At 26.3% G+C, this 5366-nt stretch overlaps 1 non-coding gene across 1 annotated transcript; it reads right to left on the bottom strand.

The window, feature by feature from the left end:
- Window positions 1-3995: 3995 nt before the first annotated feature.
- TRNAQ-CUG lies at window positions 3996-4067 on the bottom strand. Its single transcript has one exon. It is a non-coding gene; the product is annotated as a tRNA-Gln (tRNA).
- Between the last annotated feature and the right edge of the window lie 1299 nt (window positions 4068-5366).

Here is a 5366-nt window from a genome sequence, read left to right as displayed (position 1 = left end):
ATTTACCATTTTATATTCACATTTTTGTTTTTCAAGTTAGCAAACCCCATATATATATATATATATATATATATATATATATATATATATATATATATGCTAATTTACGTAAGGAGATTTTTTAGGTGATACATTTTAGCAAAGTGTACCAAATTTTAGGTTATAAAAATTTTCCTGTTAAAAAAGAAAACCAACTTTAAATCCAATGGTATTTTAATAATTTTAAAATTTAATTTAAAATAAAAAATAAAATGTAGTCATTAAAAATTGTGATTGGTCCACGAGAAAAGTTATTAGCTTTTATTTTATTTTTAATTTTAAAAAACAATTACCTTTTATTTTATTTTTTTATTTTAAAAAACAACTACCTTTTAAAAAATATAATGGTTTAGGGTTTAGGGTTTATAGAACTCGTATGGGTTTGTAGAACCCGTATGGGTTTATAAAACTCGTTTGGGTTAAAAAAACAACTACCTAGGGTTAGGGTTTATAGAACCCGTCTGGGTTTATAAAACCCATCTGGGTTAAAAAAACAACTACCTAGGGTTTAGGGTTTATAGAACCCGTCTGGGTTTATAAAACTCGTATAGGTTAAAAAAACAATTTATTTTATTTTTTATTTTAAAAAATATATAATAAAAATTAATAACTTCTCTCGTGGACAGGATTTTTAATAACTACCTTTTATTGTTTTTATTTTAAATTAAATTTTAAAATTATTAAAATACTCTTGGATTTAAATGTTGTTTTCTTTTTTAACAGCGATATTTTTGTAACCTAAAACTTGGTACACTTTGCTAAAATGTACCAACTATGTAAATTAGCAAACCTCATATATATATATATATATATATATATATATATATATATATATATATATATATATATATATATATATATATATAGTTTATAGAAAATTAGAAAGTAGAGATAAAATTTAGTTTATTGTTATAGTATGTGTAATATCTCATCTAAATAGTATAAATACTATTATGAAACTATTACAAAATAATATAAAGTAATAGTTAAATTTAAGAAAACATAAAATATTCGTACAGTTATTTAACATAACTTTAAGTCTATTATATATTTAAAATACTAAAAGAGAAGGAATCCAAACATTTACGTAAGGTTTCTCAAAATACATTTATACAAAACCATATATTCTAATCTAGATATACATTCATCGCCTTCCAGAACTTGCTCAACTCATCACCCCTTACTCACACTAACTAAGTGATCGTTGAAAAAGAAATTATTCATACATAAACAAACAAACACATAAAGGGTAAGCTAATGTTAAAAAGAAAAAAATTCAAGATAATATAATTCATCATATATCACATTTCATACCAAATTAAACAAGCATCCTAAACATAACATTTACCTAGACCTGGCCATCCAAATATAGTATGAATGTCAAGCTATGGCGAATCATGCATTTGTGACAGTCTCTACTGCTCTGCAAAGCCATTACCAATGGGTTTCATCCTATTACACACACAAGATTAGTTTGTTTCGTGTCTTATGCCATAATGGAGCACCTAGACTGGTATCTCTTGTTATTTCCACCACATGCATCACTACTCTCTAATTGAGAATGAATGACCATTAGAGTATTAGGATAACCCCCAAGACTAAGTTTCTACATTCATACATAACTTGAAACAACCACTTAAAATTTCTGCTTAGAAACTCTTATTCAATCACACCTTGATACATACCTTAACATCATTCATAATCCTTAATAACATTTCATAAAACATATTAAACATGTCATTATTTATCAACCAACCCTTAAGAGAAACCACAAAAGCCAAAGAATGAAATAGCAAAGAGTGAAAGCAAAGGACACTAGTACCAAGCGACACATCCTCGCCACTGAGTGTCATTCCTCACATTAACGCTCAGGCTCCGTTGATTGCCGCTAAATGTCGCACCAGAAGAGTGAAAACCTCTATTTTTAGCCTCAGTGGCCTTTATAACTATCCAATAACATACCTCAAACCCTTTACTTTAGCACAAACCTACTACTTTAGGATCTCACTAGTCAAAACCACTAAAATTGGACCTAAACCTTCCAAAACCAACCTATTAACTACCACCCATTTATATATTGAATTTATATTAACTCAAAGCTCAAATAAGTTTCAAATGAGCATACAACATATCCCAAAATACAATTTCTCCCCTTTTACCGTTACTTTTAAAACTCGCCTATCAAAATCTCCTTTTTAGACAAAAAAGTGACCTATAATTCTGCCTAATCATTTCTTCTCAACATTACAACAAATTTGATATCACTAAACTTCACAACAACAACATTCATGATAACAATCAAGTCTAAGAAGAATCATCAATGTCAACAAGCATCATTCAACCAAACACATTCATCCAAACACACTTAATACTAAAACAATCATTTCAAGCATAACAAACCAACATACATTAACCTCACATACTAACAACTATCATTTCGTATTTCATAATACAATTAAAGACAATCACTAGCTTTCCTTACCCAAGGATGAAAATTACCACAATTCTATATAGCGTGTTATCATTATCTTAACTTGGGAAACTCTAAAAATGCCTACAGACCACGGTATTATGATCAAACTAAGTCCTTAGGACCACAAATCGACAAAGAGCTAGAAAAATAGAGTAGAAAAATTCTAGTTGCATGTGTCTTAAACCAGGAATTAAAGAAAAATGAATAAAAACTTACTTGTTCTATCAGAAAAATCGATCGGTAGAGAATGAAGAATTCATCGCCAAGATCTCTTAATACTTCATGATCGTTAAAATAGATGAGTCAAGAGTCATGAGTCATAGAAAGGGGAGAAAGGAATTTAGAGAACAAGTTTTAAAAAAATTATGAATGTTTTAGATAATGAAACGTATTTATGAAATTCTATTTATATTATTGAATTATTTCAACATTAAAATATTCAGTCTCATTATTTTAAAATATTTATCAACATTAATATTCTATTTTTTAAGTTTTTAAAATAGGTGTATGGATGAAATTTTTTAAAATAATATTTTATTTTCATGAAAAATTTAAAAATGTTTTTTTTTGAAAAAAACGTGATTTTAGTATAAAAAATTTAAATAAAATAAAATTTAAAAGAGTAATTTAATTAATTAAATTTATATCATTATAATGTTTATTTAAAATTAATAATTTAATTTTTTTAATAATCTTTTCTCTTTTAAATTTGTGTATTTTATTTCAATATTTTCTCTCCTGTATAAGTCCAGTCTAAACATTGTCAGTTCAATATCAAGATAATTATTTTTTTCATGTTAAATCCATTGTGATTGTTTGTAATCATTGTTGTCAATATATTTATTTTCAACACAAGTCAATATTCCTCAATTGATATTGGTAGGGGCTTTATTTGGGAATACCATTGATTTTATTTTTTCTATGAAACTTTCTAAAGCCCTTTTTAGTCGAAATTAATGGGAAGTTTTCCATTGATATCTCAATGTTATTTGTCCTAATTTAAATGATTGAAACACTCAATTATATGCATAATATAACTCATTATTATAATTTGAACATACAACATGACATGTTATGATATACATACAACAGACTGAAGTTATTCCTTCTGGAAGACTATGGACATCATAAAACAGCATCCCATATGCTAGAAAGACTCTTCTAGGATGTTCAACCTTATTTTTTGATAATAAAAAAAGGAAAATAATAAGCATTTAATTTTGTTGGGACCTAGTAAGTTAAATAGGTGAGTACTGAACTGTTTACGTCCGTACCAACCTAAGAAATTTTCTGCTACCTGTTATCTCTGAAATTTCAAACTCACCATTAATGTGAAGTGAATGCAAAGCTTCTCAATCATATGGGTACATATTTCTATGAGATATGACCTTAATGAATTTATTATAGGACTATATTTTCATGAAAGATAAAAACTTAATATTTGAAAAAAAGAAAAATTTTTATTTTAAAACATTAAAATATAAGGTCCCACCGAGATTTGAACTCGGGTTACTGGATTCAGAGTCCAATGTCCTAACCACTAGACCATGGGACCTGTTGTTTTATTTTATAATATATATATTATTCATTTCTTTATACATATTTTATACTGAGATATATAAGGTTGTTCTGGTCATAAAAAAAAATCAATTTAGTTGTTTTTTTCTTCATTTATCTCTAATTGAGGGACTGTTTTCTCAATTCTCATACTTTCAAGGAGACAAACGTAAATGGATAAACATCTAATTTTTCTCATTATCGATTGTGCCAAAAATAATAGGCATGTTTGGCAGTGGAATGTCATTATCGATAAAAAGAAAAAAAAGAATCTCAATCAAATCGAGTTGCTCGCTTGATGTCTTGTTTATTAGTATAATTGATAAATAATTGACTTTATTTGTTTTCGCGTGAAGTCCAAATCTTCTTCATAATTAAATATTTAAGATATATTAGCTTTGAATATTATATTAATTAGCTTATATTTGTCAAATGTTTGAATTATTTTAACGTTCTAATTTAAAGTATTACGAGTCTAGCTTTTTTTATTTTCACTTTGTATTATTAGTTTTATTATTTTGAACTTATCTTTGAATTCATATTACTTATATATAACATATTTAGTCTTAAGAATATTATTATTCTATTTATTATTTAACATTTTATATGAAGCATTCCATCTAATTATTTATTATTGTACCCCACTGAAGGGTGACAGAGCCCCAAAATTATGAACAATCTCGTCTCTTAAATGATCTATCTCTGTTCATATCTACGACCTTATCATGGACCTACGCGTCAAATCTTTCACTTATTTCTTAACTAGCCAAAGTCAATTCAATCCTTCAAGGTTCAACTGATATGAATCGATTTTTCTTTTTTTATTTTTTATTGTATTTAAAAATGATTTTATTTTATTTTTCATTTTTTTAATTTTAAATTAACTTCACCTGTTAGAATTAAAATATACGTAGAAAATTTCTCGTGTTTCTATAATAGTCGTTTTACTTTCTTTTATTTGTTTTTCAGTAATTATGTATTACGCCTGTTGATGATGTAATAAGTCGTTTTAGTGATGGTAATTCACATGAACATTGGTTAATTTTAATTGTATGATGATTTTAAAATTTGTACATGGATTTAGAACTAATTTCATTTTGATTTTGGTTTTATATTGGAGCATGTATTACACTACTTTTTACTACAATATTATATTTGGACTTTATTATTATTTTCACTGATTTAGTCACTACTTTAGCCATCAATTTTGTCACTGATGCAGCCTTTAATTTAATTATCCATACTATTTTAATTAAATTAAAAGATGTATCTATTTGTGACTTTCGAAAATCATTTT

This window comes from Vigna radiata, chromosome 3 (genome assembly GCF_000741045.1).
Source record: "Vigna radiata var. radiata cultivar VC1973A chromosome 3, Vradiata_ver6, whole genome shotgun sequence".
NCBI classification, from domain to species: Eukaryota; Viridiplantae; Streptophyta; class Magnoliopsida; order Fabales; family Fabaceae; genus Vigna; species Vigna radiata.
Note: the sequence above shows the minus strand (reverse complement) of the source record. Positions and strands in the feature narration are given on the sequence as shown.